This window comes from Chlorocebus sabaeus, chromosome 9 (genome assembly GCF_047675955.1).
Source record: "Chlorocebus sabaeus isolate Y175 chromosome 9, mChlSab1.0.hap1, whole genome shotgun sequence".
In the NCBI taxonomy this organism is placed as follows: domain Eukaryota; kingdom Metazoa; phylum Chordata; class Mammalia; order Primates; family Cercopithecidae; genus Chlorocebus; species Chlorocebus sabaeus.
In genome coordinates this window covers 60420831-60445704 of record NC_132912.1, presented here as the reverse complement: position 1 = coordinate 60445704, position 24874 = coordinate 60420831, and the positions used below count along the sequence as shown (strand labels likewise).

General features: G+C 51.0%; 1 protein-coding gene across 2 annotated transcripts in view; it reads left to right on the top strand.

Moving 5' to 3' along the window:
- Nucleotides 1-238: 238 nt before the first annotated feature.
- The window catches only part of TSPAN14 (tetraspanin 14), a 64073-nt gene continuing 39437 nt past the window's right edge, over nucleotides 239-24874 (top strand). Inside the window, exon 1 of one of the 2 annotated variants that reach the window (XM_007962775.3) lies at nucleotides 239-359. The gene's annotated coding sequence lies outside the window, so the exon portion shown is untranslated. Of the gene's footprint in view, nucleotides 360-18742; nucleotides 18778-24874 lie in introns of those variants that run through there. The other variant, XM_007962774.3, reaches the window with a different exon arrangement.

The following is a 24874-nucleotide window of genomic DNA, read 5'->3' as shown; positions in this document are numbered from 1 at the left end:
GCCGCCCCGAGCCTCCGGCACCGCCCAGAGCGGGACAAAGGGGCGGGCCGGCGAACCGGCCTCGCGGTCCCCGGTGCCGCGCGAGCCGGGAGGCGGGGCGTGGTGGGGGAGGGGCGAGCCGGCGGGGGCGGGGCGGGGCAAAGGCGGGCCCAGGCGCGCGGGGCCGCACCGGGCGGCGCAGGGAAGCGGCGCCCCTTCCTCGGCAGCCGGCAGGCGCCGCGCCTCCGGCCCCGCCCCTCTGCGCCCCGCCCCCGCCGCTCGGACGGCCCGAGTCGCGCCCTCCCGCCCCGCGCCGCCGAACTTGCTCTAACTTCCTCGGCCGAGTCGGGCCGCGCCGCCGCTGCCGCCGCCGCGCGCGGGTGAGTAGAGCGCGGAGACTCGGCTGGGGCGTCGGGACCTGCCCCCTTCTTTGTCTGAGGCCGACTTCCCCGAGCGTCCTCCGGGGGCGAGGGCTGCTCCCCAGGTCCCTGCTTGGCCCCTCAGCCTCCCTCCCCGCCTGCCCGGGAGCGGCCCCACGGGCGGTGCTGGCTTTGTCTGCCAGGATCGCTTGCTAGAGGTTGGAGGCCTCGGCCGGGACCCGGCTGAGCCGAACTCCGGCGCCCGGCGGACGAGAGCTGCGGCGGTCCCGGGGCCGGCACTCCCGGTTCGGTAGCCCTCGCCCCATCTGCGCGCCCCGGCGAGTGCGCGCCCGGGCCGGGCGGGGTGAGGGCGACGGGAAGTCTGGACGGCCGCTGCCGCTCGGAGCTCTGCTTCTTGTCCCCAGCAGCGAGGTCTGGGATGGGTGCCCCTTTCGGCTCAGCCACCCACCCTCGGCCCCCCGGAGCTCGGGTCCGGGGTGGGGGTGGGCGTAGGCCGGGGCGGGCCACCCTTTCCCCCTGCCCCGCCGTGGTCGTGGTCAGTCTGCCACGCCGCCGTGGGTCCCACTCTGCCCGGCTTGGTTTTGGGGCGGCCGGAGTTTGAGTAGGCGGTGACCCAGCTTCTCCGCGTTAGTCGTGTGGGGTTGTGCTTGGGAGTAAAGCCTGACCCCTTGACCTAGCCGGAGTTCTGGTAGAGTGAGGTTTGTGGCTGCGGAGTGTGCTGGTCCCGGGCCGCTGCTGCTTCTCCTCCACCCCCAGGGGTGGGGTGCGGGTGGGTAGGAAGTGCCTGTGTGAGGGTGTGTGGAGAGACTTTGGCCCTCGGACCGCTGGAGCACTTGTGTTGGGGACTTAAAGTTGATCTCCGGCGAGAAGCGGTCTGTGCTAGAGGGAGTCGGGGGAAGTTGTGGGCCCAGGTACTGTCCTGGTGCTGGGCGCGGAGCGGTGGTGAGTGCGGCGGTGTCACACACACACCTTGGGTGTCCTGGCGCGGCTATCCGGGAGGTCAGGCCGTCTTGAGCGGCAGTGCAGAGCATAGTATTGGAGCCTCTGCAGGTGTGCCCCTGGCAGTGGTCTGCTCTCCAGGGGATTTTCCTTCCTTCCGAGAGGGGGTTGTTCTTGGGCTACTGAGAGAGTGGCCTGCCAAATCCTCAAAAGTAGCCTTCGCCTCGCCCCTTGACCTTGAAGTCTAGAAGCAGTTAGTGCCTGCTGAGTGCTCTGGCTACCCTTCTCAATTTGTGAAGGGAAACCTGGGGACAGGCCATCGGAGCAGCCCTATGTCCTTGCCACATTTAAGCCAACCAAGTGGTTGGTGGGGGCGGCCTTCCTTCCAGGGATCTTCCTGGACCCTGGCACCCCCAAAATGAAGCCCAGACTTCACCATCATGGCCCTGTATGCCTTTCTATCCCCTTAGCTGCCGGTGTGATCGTAGCCTCAAATTGCTGGGCTCAAGAGAACCTCCCACCTCAGCCTCCCAAAGCACAGGGATTACAGGTGTGAGCCACCACATGCAGTCTGATCCTATCCCACCCCGATCCCTAACGTTATAGTGACAGGCCCTGGAAACCCAGGGCCACCAGATGTGTTTTCGCTTTCCTTCTCATTGTGTTGCACCCCAACTTCAGTTGGAGACTTTCTGGGTATGTCCATCCCCTCATCTCTGAACTCTACTGCTTGGACCACCTAATGTCATCCTCAGTTTACTTAACAAAGCGTGGTTGAGATTTCTGTGGGGTGCGAGGCATTGTTGCAGGCACTATTCCAAGTCTGGAAAGTCCCTCACCAGCTGTAAACTTGGTGTGGTCTTAGAACCCAGGCTGGACGTGGCATAGGTGCTCAGTAGTGTTTATTGATCTGAGCTTAATCTCAGCACAGCAGAATCATTCAGGGAGACGGGGGTCTGAGTCCATGGGTGCTTCTGAAGGTTTGTGGCTGCCCCAGGGAGAAAGGGCATGGAGCTGCAGAATAGTTGGGTGCCCAGGGAAGTGTCCCCCTTCACCAGCTGGGGAGCTGTGCTAGTCTCTGAGGACTGGTGAGGGTCCTTCCCATGTGGGAAGTGGCAGGATGAAGCGGGAGAGGAGATGGCCCTGCCCTGAAGGTTGCGGTGGCAGTGAAGTGACTTGACGTTCCCTGGGTTCTGGAACTATTTCCTGAGGCCACACTCTAGGCCACCATGTGCTCAGGAATTTGACCCATTTAACTTCAACTGAGGTAGAATTCCTTTTGGCAGTGCCTGTAAAGTGGCATTGTGCCAGGCCTGGGAAAACTTTGCTGGTTTAAAATCTAGTGAAGGACAAGATTATAGCAGTTATGTGGAAGGTTTCATAGTGATACTAATAGTGAGTTTATTGAGACTTACACCCTAGAAGCTTGACTTGTAATAACTCATTTAATCCTTGAAAACAACTGTGATGGCCGGGCGCAATGGCTCGTGCCTGTAATCCCAGCACTTTGGGAGGCCTCGGTGGGTGGATCACCTGAGGTCAGGAGTTCGAGACCAGCCTGACCAACATAGTGAAACCCTGTCTCTACGAAAAATACAAAATTAGCTGGGCGTGGTGGCACATGCCTGTAATCCCAGTTACTTGGGAGGCTGAGGCAGCAGAATTGCTTGAATCCGGGAGGTGGAGGTTGCAGTGAGCCGAGATCGTGCAGTTGCACTCCAGTCTGGGCAATAAGAGCAAAACTCCCTCTCAAAAAAAAAAAAAAGAAAGAAAAAACAAAACAACCGTGATGTCAACAGCTCCATTTTACAGATGAGGAAACTGTGGTCCCGAGAGGTCACGGAGTAACTTGCTTGAGGTCTCAATATGAGCTGGCTTTTCTCATTTCTTTCTTTCTTTTTTTTTTTTGATATGGAGTCTCACTCTATCGGCCAGGCTGGAGTGCAGTTATGTGATCTCAGCTCACTGCAACCTCCACCTTCTGGGTTCAAGTGATTCTCCTGCCTCAGCCTCCCAAGTAGCTGGGACTACAGGTGTGTGCCACCACACCCAGCTAATTTTTGTATTTTTAGTAGAGATGGGGTTTCACCATGTTGGCCAGGCTGATCTCAAACTCCTGACCTCAAGTAATCCGCCTGCCTCGGCCTCCCAAAGTGCTGGGATTACAGGCGTGAGCCACCATACCTGGCCAGGTTTTCTCATTTCTAATTTAGACAATACGTTCCTCTCAGAGGTGATTAAAATAGATTCATATACCGAACAATCCTGGCCCACAGTGGAACTAATGAGTGTTTTCAGTGAAGGTGCCCTTGTGTCCCTGTCTCTGAACACATCTCATCTGTCCAGCACAGCCTGGGCACATAGCAGGTACCCCGGAACCCCTGCTGGTTGGCGATGTAGCTTCTGTCTCCCTCAGGCCAGGGAATGGGAAGACCAACACTGCCACATGCAGGAGATTGGTGAGTCACTGCCTGTGTCTGTCTGGATAGATCACGGTTTGCTGTGGTAACAGCAATCCCCAAGTCTCAGAGGCTTAAAGCAACAGAGGTTTATTTCTTGTTCACACTGCATATTCATTTATCTTCTTTATGTTGTCCTCACTGGGGGTACCCATAGTGATTAGTGGGAACACTCCTGGTGGCTTGGACAGAGGGACAGAGAGCATGATGATCCCTGTTTCCTGCCATTGAGTCCTGGTGGCCTTTAAGATGCCTATGGGAAGGGGATTAGGCTCCTGCTGCCTGTCTCTGCCCTACCTTGTCAGTCCTTGGACATTTTGCATGTTCCATCCCCTATCTGGATGTGGCCTGTAGGGGCAGCCACCTTTCCTAGAAGCAGGAGCAGGTAGTGCTACCCAGGCAGGCCTGCTCCTGATTCAGGGATTGAGCTTGCAGTCGTAGGGGTGTGGAAAGCAGTGGTGGTGAGGTGACTGAAGGTGGACTCCCATTGGGGATGGGATTGAGTGTGGGGCCAGATCCCTGGTCTGTAGAAGGGAGTAGGAACCCTTTGTTAGTTGCGTTTTCCCCCTCAGGCCACCTTAGCAGGATTTTAAGGAGTCATTCACACTGTGGCCCTTGATTTTGTGCCTGGTTACCTGCTTGGTCTCTGGTGATTTCCCTTGGGGCTAGCAGACACTGTTGGAGGTGGTAAGGCCTCAGGTTCTTTTGCCTCATGATTAACTCACTCTCCTTAGGCATATTTCCACATTTTCCAGGGCCTCCGTTTTTCTACTAGTGGAGTGAGAGGTGGTGGTGGTCTCCAGCAGTGGTCCCATTCTTGGCAGGCCATCAGAGTACCCAGGTTGCTGCTTAGAATGAAGTTTTGATAGCCTTTGGTCTAGGTGAATGCCAGCGTTTCAGTTTGCTTATCTTCCATTATAGCAGTGTCCTCTCTAACTGTGAATCAGGGAGGTTATTCATAGCATCTCCACATCCATTTTCTCCCTTAACTGCGTATGCTTTTGGTTTAGACAGGGCAAGTGGCCATGTTGGTAGAGCGCAGGCCCTGGCAGGGAGGCAGTGTCCAGTGCCTCTGCCGATTAAACGTGGAGATGTGAAGATGAATGGATGGTGGTGAGGCAAGCTTTCAAGTTGCATCTACTTTCTAGTTGAGTGACCTACACAAGTCTTTGATTTTTTTTTCCTTCCTGGAAAAAAAAAAGTTGTCAAATTTTCTCCTCTGTAAAGTGAGAAGAATCAAGGCTGCCTTTCCTATCTCACTGGGTTGCAGTGAAGCATGAGCACACTGAGAAACAAGATCCAAAGCCCCTGAGTTAGGCCTGACACTGGTGTGAGACAGCTGCCATCTCTGGTGGCACTCAGCAAGTGCTCACCAGCAGCTGATTCTGGAAACCCCACTTCCTCCACTCTTGGGCTTGGTGGGGTTGGGTAGGGTTGGGTGGGGCTGTGGTTTGCTTTTAGGAGGCAGCAGGCCAGGCCTGGAGACCAGAGCTTAAGTGGGCCTGGGCAGGCTGGGGTTGAAACTCTTCACCCCTTGCGGTCTGTTCTGCCTCCCAACTGAGCAGCCAGGGAGAAGGCCTAGAGCCTGTGCCTTTCAGCTAGATAGCTGGAGGAACTGGCTCCTCCCTCCTTAGGCTGTGCTGGCCTGAGCTGGGAGCCTGAGAGCTGGGCCAGTTGTCTCTAAAGTGGCTTCTGGGATTCTGGTAAGAGGTGAGCTCCTGGTGCTGCCTCAGAGTCTTTGTGGTTTCCTGGCATTTGGGAGAGCTGGAGTTGGGCTGTCCTGCATGGATAAGGTTTGGGGAGGGGCCGGAACAAGGGGCTAGTGAACCTTCTCTGGGTTTTTCCTGCCTGACTATGCGTCCCAGCTGTTGGGGCCTGGTGCTCCTATACACTCCACAGCCTTGAGAGGAGTTCGTAGCCGTAACATCCAGGAGAGAGGCCCCAGAGCAGTGGAAGGAAATGTGTCTCTCCCGAATCTCTTTTGTTTGTACCCCGCGTTCTGAGTGGTGATCCTGGGGATGCTGTGGGACTCTCAGCAGTAGGAGTGTGTCTGTCCCCAATCTGGGTGCCTGCCAGCTGTGCTCAGGGTCCTCTCCTGTGTCCCTGGGCCAGGCAGACAGGGTCTTTTTCTGGGGCTTGGTAGGGGAGGTCAGCCACAGCCCCAGACCAAGTAGTTTACACACTCTGAGTGAGGGGTGGGAGCAATAGGTCCAGGAAGACTTAGGGAGCTGGTTAAAGAAAAACTTATTCTGACGCTTGTTAAACTGGTAAGGTAGTCTGTATTTACAACTTGCAATGGGTGTAGGGATTATGGCAATGGGATTTTGCACTAGGGGAGAGAGAGTGGGCCAACTTCAAATACAACAAAGAAAAGTGGGAACTTACAGCCAAGGAGCGGAGTGTGGGGCCTCCTGAACATTTTTAAGAGGCTAGGGAAATTTTTACTAAACTTAGCTAACTGAATTCTTATTGCAAGCAGGCCAGGGTGATCAGGTTTTACCTGGGAGATAGCAGAGGATGAGAAATACGATCAGATATCCAGGGTGATTAGATATTGAGGGTGGGGGATTCTGGTTAACAGGATTTTTGCTAAAACTAGGCTCTGACAGAATGGAGCTAGGAGCCCTAGGTCAGGACCAGGTGAGCAGAGGGCTCAGAGAAATAAAGTTTGGTCAGGGACAGAATCTCTGTCAGTATCCCGTGGCTGGCAGTGTCCTGTCCATTCTTCTTGCACTGGCCTGTCCCTCAGGAGACAGGTGTGAGTGGTCCTGAGCTTGGGCCAGTGCAAGAATAGGGCACAGGTTTCTCTCCTTGTAGGTGTTCCTTCTTGTGTCACTCTCTTTTTTTCCAGAAACCTTGGTCCTTTTCAGCATCTGCTGGCCCCTTGTCCCTTGGCTCCCTTGCTCTTGGCCTGCTGGATTTCCCCTCTGCACCCAGGAAATTGCATGGACCTGGGTCCTCATTTCCCTACAACCCACCAATTTTGCTGCTTATAACAGCTATCCCCCGCTAGTCTTCTATTGCCAAATCTATTGGCTGTCAGACCACAGCCATTTTATTCAGCCATTTTTTTTTTTTTTTTGCCCCCTGAAACTGAGCTCCTGCTGCAATTTGTGTTTCCTGTTCTCCCTGTCCTGGACAAACCAGTCTGACAACTTTGTGGTTCTCTCTCCCGCCTCCATCAGCCTGGGAATTGACTGTCCCATTTGTCTGAGCTGGGCAGAGGGAGGTGCTGTGGGGGATCTCTTCCTCTTGCCTGGGCTGCACCCTCCTGGGGCTTTCTAGCCAGAGCTCCTGAGCATTTTGGCCATGGGAGCTTCACCAGCTTCCTTCTGTCTGAGGCCTTCAGGTCCCTGCATCCAGCCTACCTTGTTCCTCCTTCATGAGTGAGGCTCCTCCTTTTCTCTCTGGCCCTCGTCTCTGCTTGATCAGACTCTGCCTCTCTTGAGGGCCGGCTCCCTCCAGCCCCCACTGCACAGGTGACTTTGTGTGGCCTGCCTCCTTTTCTTGAGGCTGATCTTGTCTCAACAGTCAGCTTTCAGGAACTAGGCTCTTGCTGTAGTAAGGAAAACCTGTCAGCTGTGGATGGGGCCTTCCCTCCTTCCCAGAGGCTCTGTGGCCAGCTTCCACCCTTGCAGCGGAACAGTGGTGGTGACTGAACCCTGCTCTCTGCAGCCATCCTGCCTGCCACAATCATTGTGTTTTGTTACTCTAGTAGCTTCCTGTAAAATACAAGTGATAAACGTGGATAGGTTTTTGAGGGGGGCATGCCAAAATCAGAGTTGGTGGTAGTGGTGGGGGATTCATTCCCAAGGGCTCTGGGATGCTAAGTGTGTAAGCAAAGAGGAGCAAGTGGCATGTGCCCAGGATGGGGTGGGGTGGGCAGGTTTAGTTGAGGGCTCCTCTGGCATAGGGTAGCCCTGACACTCCCCTCCATGGCATGATCGATGAGGTGGCAAAGGCAGGTGCCAGGATTTGGTGTGTTGAGGATTAGTGCCTGAGGTGGGCTCTGCTCACTCCTGCAGAAAGACGGAGAGGGGCTGGTCTTGGTTTCACAGAGGATTGTGCGATTACAGGCAAGACCTGCTGAGGGCTTACATTGAGCCACAGAGAGGAGCAGAATGAGATATGAGGGCTTCAAGTGCCAGTGTGATTCTCACTGTTGTGAGATCTCATTTGTGCCTTTTTTTTTTTTTCTTGAGACAGGGTCTCACTGTGTTGCCCAGGCTGGAGTGCAGTGCCCTCTATCACAACTGCAGCTTCCACCTTCCTGGCTCAAGTGATCCTACTGCCTCAGCCTCCTGAGTAGCAGGGACCACAGGCATGCAGTACCACACCCAGCTAATTTTTTTTTTGGAGACGGAGTCTCGCTCTGTCACCCAGGCTGGAGTGCAGTGGCTGGATCTCAGCTCACTGCAAGCTCCGCCTCCCGGGTTTACGCCATTCTCCTGCCTCAGCCTATACCCAGCTAATTTTTAAAAATTTTTTGTAGAGGTTAGATCTTGCTGTGTTGCCTAGGCTGGTGTCAAACTCCTGGGCACTTCATTTGTGCTTCTTAATTCAGGGGCTACTTGTTGAACATATTTAGCAGTCTTCAGAAAGCATCTTATTCTGTAAGGGGAACCAAATATACCCATTCCCCTTCTCTGGCCTTCTTTCCCTGTGGTCTGGGCAGTCTTTGAGCTTGAGGTCATTAGGAGGTGTTTATTTCTGTCTGCTCTGGTGGCCTAGGGGGTGGCAGTGGGGTGGGATGGGATGTGATGGGATGTGATGTGATGGGGTGGGGTGAGGTGGGGGAGTTATTCTACATAGTTGGAGTTCTGTTTGTGAACCACTCCCTGCCATCCACATCTCTCACTCAAATGGTCTGGCCGGTCCAGGTTCTAATGGTCATTGTGTCATTCCCCTCAGCAGCAGGAAAGGCTGGAATGGTTTTTGTATTGTTCCTTAGGGGGAAGAATCACTTGGAGGAAGTATATCAGTGCTTCTGAGTGCAGAGTATTTATCGACATGTCAGTTAAAGGAAGCTTTTAAACAACATATATGTATCCCTTTAGTCAGGAATAAATCTACAAGTGCATCTCACAGCTCCATTTTGCAGCTTCCGTTTCCTGGAAGGTACATGGAGTTTAGTGGTTAGGGAATGGGGTTTTGAGCTGGGATTTTGGAGAAACTGTTTTTAGCCTGTCCTTGGAATTGGGCCAGGCCTAGAAATCTGTTGAAATAGCTTTCTTTAGTTGCTGAAACTGGGATGTTGTTCATAGCACTAGGACCTCGAGCTCCACTGATGAGTGAGTGGGGAAGGCTCAGAGAAGGGTCCCTGTAGAGGCCTGGGATGCCTGGGTTTCAGCCCCCTCTCCTGCATCGCGTACATTGCCTGGACCTTAGGGTCTTACAGTTTTATCACGAAGTGGGCTTGGCAGCAGATGGTCCGGTTTCTTTTGTGCCTTTGTCAGAATCTGCTCTTGCTCTTCTTAGGAAAACTTTCTATTTCGGTACTTGGGGTGGAGTCTTAAGTGAGTTGGTGAGTCTGTATTCCTGAGGCTGCCACTGCCTGACCCCCTCCTTCCCCTTGATTCCTTCCCCCTCCCTGTTAACTCTGCCTTGTTCTAGGGAAACACCAGAAGCTGCCCTCAGACAGCTACAGGTAAAATTATGTGTCCAGCCACAAACTTTAGGTGTTTTAAATATTAATTTAGGTTTAACATTTTTATTTACAAAAATGTATACATGATGAAAAACACATAACAAAGATACACAGTGAAAACTCCTATTTCTATCCCTGACCCCTTCAGTTTTACTCCTCTGAGGCCCCTGTCACCAGATGTTCAGTGCCTAGTCAAGCGTGCCCGTATTCCTCTCTTGTTTATTACCCCAGTGGTAAACTAATTACGCTGTTTTGCACTTCCTGATTTTTACTCTAAAAATTTATCCCAGGATTGTTCCATTTTAGCACATAGTTTAGTCCATTCTTTTTAACAGCAGTGCATGATTCTGCTGTACAGTGAATGATGACTCACTTTACCAGCCCCCTATTGATGGATTTTGAGGTTTCTTTCAGTATTTTGTTTCTATAGGCTAAGCTGCAGGAGTGTCTTATGCATGCTCTAGGTCTGTAGTGGAAATGACTAGATGTGGAGTTACTGCATTAGGTGTGTAAAAGGAAAAGAAACATGCAGCTTTGATTCTGAAAGGGGGAATGAAAGTTTACGAAGTTTTATTTTGGAGGGATCTTGGCCTTCTACAGAGACAAGAGCTGGAGAAACTATTGGGAAGGCATGAGGGGTGCCAGCGTGTTGGTTCCCACCCAGGTCCGTCTTTGGTTCAGTTCGGCCAGCCTGTCTCCATAAGCTCCATATTTACAGCCCTTGGCTGGCCCTGTGGGTCATGCTGCCTGTGCCCCCAAAAGTGTGAGGAGTCAGCCAGAGCGAGCTGGGGTGTAGGGTGGGGGAGCAGGCTTCTCATAGTGGGTTCCAGCGGCCTCAGGACTTTGCAGGACCTGTGTAGGGTGCGAAGGGGGAGCCTTGGTTGCAACAAGCTGGAGCTGGCGTCAGCTTTTAGAGGAGCAGATTTTCCCGCAGCGTCTGGGGTTGGTGTGAGGATCAGCCCCCTGCCCTGGTCTCCCTTGGCCTTTCATTGCTCTGCAGACCTCTCTGTTCAGGCCACATTGGGCCTGATTGCCACCCTGTGATTTTAAAAGCCTGTGTAAAGGGCACCTGGTGAAAATAATAGATGGGTTTTGTGTTTTGAGCAGGCGCTTCCTTTCAGAACAGAAACGGGGTATGGTTCTTCCTGGGATGAGCGGGGAAGGAGGAACAGTCGTGAGGGCATGTTGGAGGCGCCCATTCCGTGTTGGGAGCTCTCTGGTTGTTTCCCTGTGTGGCTCTCACTGCCCCATGCCAGGGCAGGGTGGGAAGCAGGGAGATTTTAGGGCTGGCTGGCAGATAGTCCTCCTAGATAGACCCTGACCTGGTTGGTTTGAGATCTGTGTCCCTGCCATGGCTCTCCCACCCTTCTAGTCAGAGAACTTCTCACCATTGCAGTTACATGCAGTCCCCGTGGGAAGGCCAGAGCTTCCCATGTGCAGCTCGTTGTCTGGGCCTGGGTCCTTGGTAGCACAGAGGTTTCTATTGTGGCCTGGTGGCAGTGCGGGCTGACCTGTGGGGTTGAGGAGGCGGGACCTGGCGCCTCACAGTGGAGCTATTCAGGGGCTCTGCCCTGGTTCCTGCTGCTTCCCATTGTAGGTTTTTTTTGGGGGGTGTGGTAAGAGGGGACTAGAAAAGGAGGCGAGGGGGAGAGGGAGTGGTCAGTGCAGCTATTGTTGCTGGTAGCAGGAGCCCATTATACTTAATAGAGGTCCATTTGCAGAGAGCCTTGAGCCACTCCAAGGCCCATGATGTGTTCTCAGATTCTAGTTTTTGCCTCTGTCAGGATCCCCCTTCGCCCTTCTCAAGTCCCTGTGCTTGCCTGGAACACCTCTAGGTAAGAGTTCTGAGCAGCTGGGCAAGGAGCAGGAGTGGCCGGTGCCAGGCTTGTCGGCCACCTGCCCACTGCTTTGGGGAGTGAGTTCTGCCCAGTCTTCCTGGCCCAGCTGTGCCTTTGGGTGGGGGCCAGGCACGTGCCTGGGTTGCTGTTAGTCTCCCAGGCCCCCCACTTTCTTTGTGCCTCAGTGCTCAGCGCAGTGTCCCCTGTTCCTCACGCGAGCACTCAGCTGCTGAAAAGCCTGTGTGCTGGCAGCTCAGCCTGCAGCCACCCCCACTGCAGGAGCCACAGCCATTTTCCTTTGTTCTGCCATCTCCGGGCTCTTGAATCTCAGGCTGGCAGCGGGCAGCAGGCAGCCAGCACACAGTGCCGGCGGAGTGGAAACCCTTGTGACGTGAATCTGCCCACTGAGCCAAAGGCATGGCAGCCCCGTGACTGCACCCCTAATTCCTCTGGCTGTACCCCTATCTCCCAGCCGTGCTGAGAGAAGCACAGAGTCTCCCCTCTTACTGGATCACAAAGATAGTGACACCTACAGTGGGAACAGAGAGAGGTCTCACCTGTTTTGGGCCACCGAGGGTGCACACTAAAGAGAGAGCGAGTTAGCCTCCAGGTCTTCGGCAGAAAAAGCCACTCCGAGGCACAAAGGATGCTCGTTCTTAATCTCCTGGTCCTTGTTGAAAACAGGCAGGATTGGTTGAGAATATTTTTTATTTTGGTCTCTGTGGTTGTGAGGACTTTTCTCTAACTGAGGGGAACTGTCCCCTGCTCCTTCATATCTGAATCTCTCCTTTCTCTCCCTGACCCCTTTTTGGTGGGCAAAATAAGCATTCTCTCTGAGGGTGCAATTTTAGCTCTGTGTAGGGTTGCAGGCGGGGTGAAGGCCACTCTCACCCACTGTCTGACTTCTCTATCTGAGGTGTGCCCGCCCCAACCCATACTGTCTCCTTTCTAAACCACAGCCAGAATCTGTAAGGCACCTGCCTTTGAAATAGAGTTGTTTTGTATAGAACTCATAACTCCCACTAGTTTTCATGTGTTTAGCGTTTTATCTTACCCTTTCAAAACCCATCCTGGCTGTCTTATTTGATTCTCTTATCAGCCAAGTCTTACAAATCAGGAAGCAAGCCTCAGCCCCAAATAGGGTTGCACCTTGGAGTGTCCTCATTTTATTTTATTTTTTGACATGGAATCTTGCTCTGTTGCCCAGGCTGGAATGCAGTGGCATGAGTATGGTTTAGTGTAGCCCCAGCCTCCCAGGCTCAAGTGATCTTCCTGCCTCAGCTTTCCCAGTAGCTGAGACCACAGGCACGTACCACCATGCGCAACTAATTTTTTAAAAATTTTCATAGAGACAAGCTCTTGCTATGTTGCCTTGGCTGTTCTCGAACTCGTCATCTGGGTTCAAGCTGTCCACCTCAGACTCCCAAAGCGCTAGGATTATAGGTGTGAGTCACAGCACCCAGCCCTTATTTTAGTAAATGTTGTAGCACCTACAGGACTCAAAGCAAAAAGAGCTGGTGCTCACCTTGAAAGGTGTTGAAACACAGATGCCACTTTGCCGGGGGGGGGTGGGGGGGGTGGGGTATGTTAACAGAAAAACCAAAGTCTCTAAAATATTTTAAAGAGGTTTATTCCAATCCAGTGAGTGTCTGTGGCCCGGGAAAAGCACAGTAGTCTCAAGAGGTCCAGGGAAAGGGTGCCTGAGGCTGTCGGATTACAGTTTTGTTTTACACATTTTAAGGTGGCAAAAGTTACAGGCAAAGGCATGTCAGTACATGGAAGATATGCATTGATTAAGCCCATAAAGGTGGGATATCGTGAAACGGGCTTACAGGTCATAGGTGCGTTCAGAGATTCTTTAGTTTGCAATTAGTTAAAGGAGTAAAGCTCTGTCCAAAAATTTAGAGTCAGCAGAAAGGACTGGTAAGATAAGGAAGTCCATTACCAATACACTGGGTTACAGCAGTGGGGTGAGTGACTTAACCCTTGTCTGTCATGGCCTTCGATCCTCTTTATATTTCGATATCTTATTGTCACAAAGAGTCTTGTTTCTTAGTCTTAATGATCTCTGTTTTAACATTAATGATGGTCAGTTGTTGTGTCTAAATCCCGAAATGGAGGAGGTATGTAATGAGGCCTTTCCAACCTCCCTTCTCGTCGTGGCCAAGAGCTGTTTTTCAGGTTTCTCTGGGATCCTTGTGGCCAAGAGGGTTTGTTTAGTTGGTTATGGGGCTTAGAATTTTATTTTTAGTTTACAGGTTGTTGGACCCAAACAAGACTGGGAAAGTCACGATCAAGGCAGCTCAGTGTTCTTTCTGGGAAAAACACATGAATGTAGAAGCTGGGGTTTGAATTTTGGCTTCCTGGGTGACCTTGGCGGGTCACTTCCTGGGGTGCAGATTCTGACTGGAAAATGGAAGTGTTGCTTAGAGGAACTTCGGGAACATTTTAGCTGTAACCCTTGGAGTTCTGTGACTCTAACTCCAAAATGGTTGGTCACGATCTGGAATCTCTCTTGCCAACTCAGGATCCTTTGGAAGAAAATGTCATCAGATGGAATTAACAAAGGGCCCCTCTTTTCCTGGGCGTTTCGAGCGGTGGTGATGATCACCTCAAAAGATGCCCGTAGTTTTCAAGTGGAAACCGATCCACCCGGAGCCCAAACACACACTCCCAGTTCTCAGGTGCTGAGTGTGGCCCCTGGAGCTCACTGATGAGTAGTCTTACCTTGGACCTTGCCTTGGCTTTTCTTGGAAATGGCACATTACTTTTGTTTATTAGTGTAGCCCCTCTCTTGTGAAGTTGAATCCAGGGAGAGGGAAGTAAAGCTTTTAATTTTACCTCTTGCCAAAGTGAGGCCAAGCTCTTAAATGTAAAAACAAACTTGTTAAAAGTAAAAACGAAAACAATATCCCCATGCCTCTTTGAGGGTGGAGACTCGGTTTAAATTTTGCCTCTATTTTGTTAATAGGTTCTAGGAGACAAAATGTTCTTTTCCTGGTAACCTTTCAGGCTGTGTTTCTGGCCCTTTATCTGCCTTTCCTGGCCCAGCCTCCATCCTCTGGGCCCGCCAGCCCTAACCAGCACTGTGTGCCAGGCCCCCCTGTGCCTGCTGCCCGTCTGACTTCCTCCCATTGTCTTCAGGGTACAGCCTGTGTCACTACTGCTGTAGGCTGTGTTTCTGCTGGGCACGACACAGGAGGGCGGTAGTCTTGGAAGAGGCAGGTCTCTATCATTTGGTTAGAGTAGCTTTTACAGCTGAGAAATGGGAATAAAAATAATCTGTGAGAATCCAGTGGGATGCACCAAAATCCCGAACAAATCCCAAAATTAAAGCATTTCTCCAGGGAAGCTGATTGCATCCTCACAAATCAAGCACAATAAAGATGGGTGGCTTCCTTCCCATGACGTGCTTGAATGGTGGTTTTCCTTCTGTGTGTCAGTGTTACATCCTTACTATTCAAAGTGCCATCTACAGACCTGCTGATAGGCAGGATGGGCATCACCTGGGAACTTACTGCACTGTAGAACCTTGGGGGCCTCCACCCAGATCAGCTGAATCAGAATTTGCATTGTTAACAAAGTGACCCAAGTGATTCGAATGCTTTTTAAAATTTTTTATTTTTTATTTTTTGTGAGATAGGGTCTGACTCTGCACTCAGTGGTACAATTAAGGCTCGCTACAACCTTGACCTCCTGGATTCAAGCAATCCGCCAAAGTGCTGGGATTGCAGGCCCAAGCCACCGTGCCTGGCCTGAATGCACTTTCATGTTTGAGAAGCATAGCCTCAGCCAGCCGCACTGTCATGCGTGCGTCTTTGCTTTGTTAGTCTGTTTCGTGGTTTTGCAGTCTTTACCCACTTGCTTTCCTGAAAGTTGCCGACTTTAAACAGGTTCACCAGCCCCGGCTCTGCAGTCCTTCCCCTCTGGGTGTGCAGTGTACAGCAGTTGTTCCTCGGTGCCGGCGATGTCTTGGGAATGGAGCTAGATCGAGAAAGCCCCCTTGGCCCACAGCCCTGCTGTCGAGGTTATCTTTGGGGCATGGGGGTGGGGGTGGGGGATAACTGGAGCCCTCCTGGGTGAAAGGGCAGCCCTAAGCCTCCCTGGCCATCTGGTGCCACTCGCCCCGCCCTGTTCCAGCTGGAGAACAGGATCAGAATCAGGTCGTAAATGTTGTTTGCTTTTGGAAGAAACACAAAGCATTTTCTATAAAGATGTTTTGGTGTATGTTGAAGATAAATAAATAGTCCAGAAGAGGGACTGTAAATTTGTATTTTGTAATAGTTTTGCAGCAGAAAACAGTTTGAGGTGGCTGTCCTGATTTCACTGTACTGCCTGCACAACCCCTGCATTCTGGCGAAGGTTGGGGCTTTGTGGGGAAGAGCTTGCGTCCCTGGGAATGAGACCCTGACTCTCCTGCTCAGCTACCCAAGGGGCCCCCTGCCTTTCTAGCTCTGTTTTAGGGGATGATCTGCTTTCTCCTGACTCTTGATTTCCTCTCAGCCTTTTCCAGTAGTTTCTCACCGTTGATTTGCAGTTTAAAAAATTCTGCCCCCGCTTCCTCCTCTCTTTTGACATTCGCAAGGCACACTTAGTTTTATTTTTCCCCACTGGGCTTCACTTTTCATGGCTTCTTTGGAAAGGATTTTTGTTTGTTTGTTTTGTTTTAGCCCTGTAAATCTTTTCCCCCTGGGCTGGGGGAGGCAGGCCTGGGGTGGGCTGGAAAGTGTCCCATCCTAGACTCAGAAGTTTTCCAGCCTGCCATCCTTTGAGGTGGGGTTTTTGTCTTAAAACACAGTATGGGCCGGGCGCGGTGGCTCAAGCCTGTAATCCCAGCACTTTGGGAGGCCGAGACGGGCGGATCACGAGGTCAGGAGATCGAGACCATCCTGGCTAACACAGTGAAACCCCGTCTCTACTAAAAAATACAAAAAAAATAGCCGGGCGAGGTGGCGGGCGCCTATAGTCCCAGCTACTCGGGAGGCTGAGGCAGGAGAATGGCGAAAACCCGGGAGGCGGAGCTTGCAGTGAGCTGAGATCCGGCCACTGCACTCCAGCCTGGGTGACAGAGCGAGACTCCGTCTCCAAAAAAAAAAAAAAAAAAAAAAACACAGTATGGTTGTCCCTTGGTGTCCTGTCTCCAAGGGAGATTGGTTTTAGCCCCCGCACTTAGTAGTATTTGCATATAACCTATGGACTTCCTCCCATATACTTTAAATCATCTCTAGATTACTTATAATAACTCATACAATGTAAATGCAATATAAGTATTACATAATTTAAAGCATTTGTACTTTTTTTTTCCTTTTCTTTTTGAGACAGAGTCTTGCTCTGTTGCCCAGGCTGGTGAGCAATGGCGCATTCTCAGCTCACTGCAACCTCCGCCTTCCAGATTCAAGCAATTCTCTTGTCTCATCTTCCTGAGTAGCTGAGACTATAGGCGTGCGCCACCAGGCCCAGCTAATTTTTCTGTTTTTATTAGGGACGGGGTTTCACCATATTGGTCAGGTTGTGTTGAACTTCTGACCTCAGGTGATCCACTCCCCTCGGCCTCCCAAAGTGTTGGGATTACAGGTGTGAACCGCTGTGCCCAGCCTTTCCTGAATATTTTTGATCCTGGTTACTTGAATCTGTGGATGTGGAACCTGTGGATATATGGAAGACTGACAGTATATTCTAGCTGACTGTGCAATGTGTACAAAGATTTTTAAGCATCTTATAGCCATAATCTTTATGCTTTTCAGGCATGGAAACAGAGAATGAAGAGCAAATATAATTCTAAATTCTCTTATGTAGTGTCTTTGTGACCTGTGCAAAGAGAACACTTCAAATCTACATTAGGCATGTAGGTCAAATCCCTGCAGCCTACTGGAACAGCTCCTATAACAGCCAGCCTTTAAAGACCCAGTTATTGGAGCAAAGTTTATTTCTCACCAGGAACAGGCCACTCATCACTTGGAAAATGTGGTGTTCAGGAGTGGCTCCCTCCCCGACGGTGTCAGCCCTGCAAGGATGACCATGCTGGTTTTGTCTTGGTATCATCATGCGGGTCCCAGCCTGGAGCTGGGGATACACTGAAGGCTCTGTTAATCATCTTCATTGGAGGGGCAGTCTTGGGGTGAGAGAGTTGCCTGCTGTCAGGTTGGGTTGTAGTGTGTTCCTCCCTATCTTCAGGCACAGCTCTTGATCCCAAACTGGGGAGCTTCTGTATGTGCTGCCCTCATCTAGTACACATTTAAAACAGCTGCTCTAGGGAGCATTTCCTGACCAGCTTGCCACCACCACCACCACCTCCTCCTCTCTGCCCTCCAGCACCTATTTGACTGCATTTAGTGAAGGGGGTCATGTTCTGAGTCCCCTGAGTCAGGCACAGGTCCCACTCTGAGTTGGAGTTGGTCTCCACGGCCTCATTCTGGGTGTCTTGCATGCAGCAGTGCCCTGAACATGTAGAAACAAGTCTTCAGGTGCTTGTCTCCCACAGCAAAAGCCTTTTCACCCCATGGGCTTGGCAAGCGAGCCTGTGCACTGATGGATTGCTGGGTGGGTTGCTTCAAGCTTGCTGATCTCGGGAGGCCACAGGGCCCAGCCCGGTCCTCCTGAAGTCTGGAGGCACAGCACCTTGGCGTAGGTTCTTGTTCACGTTGGGAATACTAGTGTAGATTGGGCCCAGACTCTCCACATTTGTTTGCAACTGGGTGAGGAAGAGGCTCTGATATGCTCTTACCAGGGGCATGTAAAAGGATGCTGTGTATAGACATTTCTTGTAGACTTAGATTTTCAGAAACAGGCCTGTCATGATGATCAGGGTATAGGGCATGTGCACCAAGCCTGCCTTGGCCTAGCATCCTCCCGTGAGTGGGCAGCTTCATCTTCAATGGCAGAGGGAAGTAGGTTGGGACCTCAACTTGGAAGCCAAGGTGCCAGGCCTCCTTTTGCCTAGCCATTTGAGAAGTGGGGGTAGGGTGGGTGGCAAGTGTGGGTGACCAGACCCTGCCTCACCTGGGTGGGCAGGTGTTGCCCTGAGGCTGCTGGTGCAGTTGAATGAGCTGCCTGATGAATCATTCTGAAAATCTCTAATGGGTGCTGGGCGTGGTTGCTCATGCCTGTGGTCCCAGCACTTTGAGAGCCCGAGGCAGTAGGATGGCTTAAGCAGGAGTTTGAGACCAGCCTGGGCAACATAGGGAGACCCCATCTCTCTATGTAGCTGGAACTGCAGGTGTGCACTGAGGCGGGAAGATCACTTGAACCCAGGAGGTCAAGGCTGCAGTGAGCCGTGACGGTGCCACTGCACTCCAGCCTGGGTCACAGAGTGAAACCCTGTCTCTAAAACGTAAAAGTGAAAATCTCCAATGGGGCCCAAGGCCTGAATGTTTTGTTTGCTTTTTTTTTTTTTTTTTTAAGAAGGACTACAAACTCTGTGTTTGAGTTACTTGATGCCAGTTATTTTGTAGAATCTCCCTTAATTTAAGTTTGTTTGTTGTTTCCTCATGGTTAGATGCAAGATTTGCAGTTTTGTCAGGAATACTGCAGAAATGGTGAGTCCTGGGTACATCCCCTTGGGAGGCACATGATGTGGATCTGAGTCATTACCGGTGATACTAACAGTGATCACTTGCTTATGGTGATGTCTGCTGGGTTTCTCTCCTCTAGCTTACTGTTTTGTTCTTTTGTGAGTGTCCTGTGGGGAGATACTTTGAGACTATGCAAATACGGTATGCTATTTCACATCAAACTCATCACTGGTTTTAGGACCCATTGTAGATTCTTGGCACAGTCGGTTGTTTCTGTCATGGGTGTTGAATGCGATGATTTAATTCCATGATTCCTCCTACATTTATCATTAACTATACGGAACTGCTGTAGCTATGTATCATTGTGCTACACAGAACTTTTCCTTCTCTCCTGTTTGTTTATCTCTCTGTTTGTATTAGAATGGGCTCATGAATTCTTATTTTATTCAATGAGTTAAAATCCATTGTTATTATTGTTTATTTTGCCACTCAGATTGTTCCAGATTTGGCCAGTGGGGGCTTTTCCAAGCTGCTGTGAATGACAGCTCTTCAAAACATGCATTTCCAGGCCTATTACAGTTCTGTTGAACTAGTCGCCATAAGATTCTGGAGGCAGCTCCTTGAGCCTTTCTGCTGTCCTGTGGAGCGTGGCATCAGCCGCACTAGGCCCATGGTTTTTAGTGTGCACCTTGTGAAGTCTCCCTTTCCCCAGCCACCTGAAGATAAAAGTGTCCTGCTTTGCCTGCCTCTATGTTGGGTTTCTGGGTCAGAGTTTCTTTGAACAAAGCCTCCTGTAGCTTAAAAAATAATAAAAATAGTAAGCTTGGAAGTCACTGGACTAGGTGACCTCCATTCCAGGCCCAGTGCTTTTCCTGCTGAGGCCTCCCCGACCCACATCCACCCACTCTGCTGCTTTCCTGATGACAGCACTGAGGTAGACAGAGGCCTCCTCTCACCAGGTTAATGAGGAGACACCTCGGTGTCCTGAAACTCAGCAGGTTTTGGGTTGTGGGTTTTTGGTGGTGGAAATTCATAGTGCTTCAGTCGCTAATATCAGGGTTTTTACAGGATGCCAGGCACTGAGACCCTCAGGCCCATTGGAGAGCCCAGTGGAGCTCAGGGCTGGGGCCCAGCCTCTCCTGTGCCTCCGCGTGGAGGCCGTCCAGAGCTGGCGGTCAGGGGCTTGATGAACTTGGAAGCCGGGGGCCCACCTTCCCCACCCTGTGCCAGGGTAGTGTTTGTCACCCTGTGATAAAGTAGGGGATCCAGCCCCCCCGACATTGTGCAGCTGTGTAGTGACTTCCCACGGTAAAGAGTCAAACTTCTTCACCCCAGTGAGTGGTTGCTGCCACCATAGTGGTTTTTTTTTTTTAAATTACTTTTTTTTTTCTCTTTTGATATAATCCATAGGTTCACATGCCACGGTGTCTGATTTTGCAGTGTTTCTGTTGGCCCCTGGGTGTGGTGTTTGGGTTAATGAGGGAATGGATCAGGGATGTACATGGACAGTTCTGGCTCTAAGGGGTGAGTCAGAGGGAGCCGAGCCCCTCCTTCCACCCTCAGAGGGTGAGATTCCTGTGGGCAGCTGAGCAGCCTGCCCTGGCCTGCCTTAGTGATTTTCTCTCCTACTGGGGCCCATTCCCTTTCATATTCGCCTGCCTCCTCCTAGGCTTCTCTTCCTGGGCCTGCCTGTTCCTTTGGCCTGTGAATGTTCCCCAGCACCTAGCGGGCTCTAGAGACCCCCTTCTCAGATGGTAGGAATGTCCAGGCCCCAGGTGCTACTGGAGGTGCAGCAGGAACTCCACCTTCCTTGGGGGATGTGGCTGCCCTTCCCTGGGATGGGCCTATGATCAGGTCAGAGGCCAGTTCTGGGAGCCTCAAAGGCCAGGTGGTGTTGAAGGATTGGCTTCAGAGAATGAGAGGGAAGGAGATAGCAAGGATAATTTGGGGGCATGGGGTATAGCTCAGGATATGGGTGGTGGGTGTTGTCGTTGTCAGTTGGGTCCTTAGGAAAAAGAGGGGCCAGAAGAGGGGTCGGGTTAGAAGTAGAGAGCTGGGTAAGAGACCTTCAGACCTTCCCTGTGAGGTCATGAGGAACTGACCTGTGCCTTCAGGAGGGGAAGGGAGGGGAGAGGAGGGGAGGGGAGAGGAGGTATTGGAGCGGGAGGGGTTTAGGAAAGCTCCTGAGTGTCTGGGTGGGTGAAGGCTTAGGGATTCCAGGTGGGGCCCCTTGGTCCATGCTCTGTCTGGTATTTGTGCCTCGTGCTTGTGTGGAAAGATGCAGATCTCTGGAACCGTCAGCAGAGTAGTGCTGGAGGGTTGTGAGGCATGTGATTATCCCATAGGAGGGGCAGACACTCCAGGGACGTCACTCTAGGGAAGCCTGGGGAGCTCGCAGTGCCTCTGTGCAGGGTCAGGCCACATGGTTTGGGCCTGGCCTTCCCAACACTCAGTTCACTTTTCTGCACTGTCGTGTCATCCGGCTTCCTTCCCTTGGGGCTTCTCTCCCCTCTTCCTCCCTCATGACCTTTTATTTATATATAAAAAATGAGCCTGTTGTCTCAGAGCTTCTCAAATTTTCATCTTATTCAGGATCTTAGTGAAATGCAGATTGAAGGGAATTGGGATTCCACATTTCCAGCAAGCTCCTGAAATGGGCATCATCCAAAGAGAGCAAGGTGGAATCAGGGGATGCTAAAGAACTGGAGGTAGAAGGAGACCCTGTTGGAGGGATGCAGGCGGCCATCCTCCCCCTCTGAAGGTCCCTGTGGGAGGAGCCAGGGGCCTGACTCCTTTGGGTGTGGGGCTGCCAAGCACTGGCCGGAGTTTAATCTGGATCCAAGGCTCACAAACAGCTGGTTCTTGAGGGAGTTGTGTTGTTGCAGTGATGTTTGATAGAGCTAATCTGGCAATAGGAGAGATAATGAGCTTTTCTGTAAATCTAAAAGTTTTGGGCTGAGCATGATGGCTCATGCTTATAATCCCAGCACTTTGGGGGAGACTGCAGAGGGAGGATCTCTTGAGCCAGGGGTTTGAGACTAGCCTGGGCAACATAGTGAAACACTATTTCTACAAAAAAAAATTAAAAATTAACTTGGTATGGTGGTACACACCTGTGGTCCCAGCTACTTGGGAGGCTGAGGTAGGAGGACCATGTGAAGCTGGGAATTAAAGACCCTGTCTCTAAAAAGAGACAAAAAGTTTTAAGTTAAAGGTCCACTCTGTTCTGAGTTGATATTCTTTTTCTGCCCCCTTTCCCCATCCTTTTTTTTTTTTTTTTTGAGACAGAGTCTTGCTCTGTCCCCCAGGCTGGAGTTCAGTGGCGAGATCTTGGCTCACTGCAAACTCCGCCTCCCGGGTTCACGCCATTCTCCTGCCTCAGCCTCCTGAGTAGCTGGGACTACAGGTGCCCGCCACCACGCCCGGCTAATTATGTTTTTGTGTTTTTAGTAGAGACGGGATTTCACCGTGTTAGCCAGGATGGTCTCGATCTCCTGACCTCGTGATCTGCCCGTCTCGGCCTCCCAAAGTGCTGGGATTACAGGCGTGAGCCACTGTGCCCGGCCTCCCCATCCTTTTTTTTGTTGTTGTTGAGACAGTGTCTGGCACTGTCGCCCAGGCTGGAGTGCAGTGGCTCGATCTCAGCTCACTGCAACTTCTGCCTCCTAGGTTCAAGCAGTTCTCTGCCTTAGCCTCCCAAGTAGCTGAGATTACAGGCGCCTGCCACCACACCCCGCTAATTTTTGTATTTTCAGTAGAGACAGGGTTTCACCATCTTGGCCAAGCCGGTCTGGGACTCCTGACCTTGTGATTGACCTGCCTCGGCCTCCCAAAGTGCTGGGATTACAGGCGTGAGCCATGGTGCCCGACCTCCCCATTCTTTTTATACAGTCATCCCTCCATTGTCCAAGGGTGTTTGATTCCAGGACACACCTCCTCCATGATGCCAAAATCCATAGATGCTCAAGTCCTTAATATGAAATGGTGTAGTATTTGCATATAACCTTCACATATTCTTTCCTAAACTTTAAACCATCTCCAGATTACTTAAAAATACCTAATACAGTGTGAAAGCTGGCTGGGTGCGGGGGCTCACGCTTATAATACAAGCATGTTGGGAGGCTGAGACAGGCGAATTGCTTGAGCCCAGGGGTTCGAGTCCAGCCTGGGCAATATAGTGAGACCCTGTCTCTTCAAATAATTTAAAAATCAGCTGGGCATGGTAACACACTCCTATAGTCCTAGCTGCTTGAGAGGCTGAGGCAGGATTGCTTGAGCCTGGGAGGTCTAGGCTGCAGTGAGCCAAGTTTGCACCATTGCACTCGAGCCTAGGCGACAGAGCAAGACCCTGTCTCAAAAACAAAAGTAAATGCTGTGGAAATAGTTGTTTACTGTATTTTTTTTTTTTTTTGAGACGGAGTCTCTCTCTATCGCCCAGGCTGTAGTGCAGTGGCGTGATACCGGCTCACTGCAAGCTCCGCCTCCCAGATTCATGCCATTCTCCTGCCTCAGCCTCCCGAGTAGCTGGGACTCCAGGCCCCTGCCACCACACCTGGCTAATTTTTTGTGCTTTTAGTAGAGATGGGGTTTCACCATGTTAGCCAGGATGGTCTCGATCTCCTGACCCCGTGATCCACCTGCTTCGGCCTCCCGAAGTGCTGGGATTGCAGGCGGTTTTACTGTATTTTTTACTTGTATGTTTTTTTTTTTTCCACCAAATATTTTTCATTCCCAGTTAGCTGAATCCATGGATACAGAACTGTGGTTGCAGAAGGCTGCCTGTATTAAATCTCACAATTTCTGTAGGTCAGAGGTCCAGGCCCAGCATAGCTCAACTTATTCCCTCCTTAGGGTCTCACAAAGCCCAAATCAAATTGTTGGCAGGGCTGTGCTCCTCTCTGGAGGCTCTAGGAAGAATTCACTTCCAGGCTCATTCAGGTTTTCAGCAGAGTGCACTTTCTTGCTACAGTAGGACTGAGTCCTTGCTGACTATCAGCCAGGGCTACTCTTAGCCTTTAGAGCCCCTCACTAGTCCTTGCATGTGGCCCCTCTACTCAGATCCAGCAACAGTGCATCAAATCCTGCTGCTGCTACTCTGCCTTCCTCTTCTGCCCTCAGCTGGCAGGAAGCTGTGCTTTTAAGGGCTCATGTAATTACATTGGATGCTCAGATGTTCCCCATATGTTAAGATCAGTTGATTAGCAACCTTAATTACATGTGCCAAGTCTCTTTTGCCCTTTCTTTTGTGTAATAATAGACTATACTTCCTGATTTTTTCACTTTGCTGAATAAAAAGGTGGCAATTAAAAATACTTTGAAATCTTCCTAGAGGTCTGGGTAAAAAATAGTGGTCTGAGTAGACACATCTGATTTTGCTTTCTCCTAAAACCCCACATAAGATAAAGGGAGTTGTAAAAAAGAAATCAATGCATGAGGACAAGGAGAATGAGAAATAAAACAACAGCAAGAAAAATTTTGCAAGCAAAGAGTACATGAATGATTCGGTTTATAATGTAGGAGTGGAAGGCATGAGACTTTTTGGTGGGGGGAGGGGAACGTGGGCATCAGAGGTTGCTGAGTACAAGAATAGTTTGAAAGCAGCTGATGCAATTATATCCTTCGATCCCTTTCCTTCCACCATGATGCTGGGTGTTGGCCTCTCCGACTTTAGCTGCATGTTGCACATTTCTGCAGAAGGAAAAACCAAGGGCCTAGGAGCCTCCAGGTATTCTTGAGAGTTAATATAGAGACCACTTCCATTCTCTAGTCTTCTGACCCTTTTAGCTTCTAGAACATTGACAGCCAGGCCCTTAGAGATGAAAAGGGTCCTCACTGTGGAATCTAACCAGCCTAAGATGGGAAAACAATACAAATGATGCTCACAGCAAGGATTTCCCAGCAAATGACCCAACCAGATCATCCTAGACAGAAACTTAGCTGCCCGGGGACTCAGAGCTTCCAGCTAGTTCCTGAGTCATTCACTCTTAGTCATGAGGACTGCCAGGGATTACTAGATGGCTAAAGAAAGTGCCTAATGAAGGAAAGCAAAACAAATGGAAAAAAGCAATTTGAAAGGAAGTCTGTTTAGAGAAAAGAACATTTTGAAAAAAATTATTATATC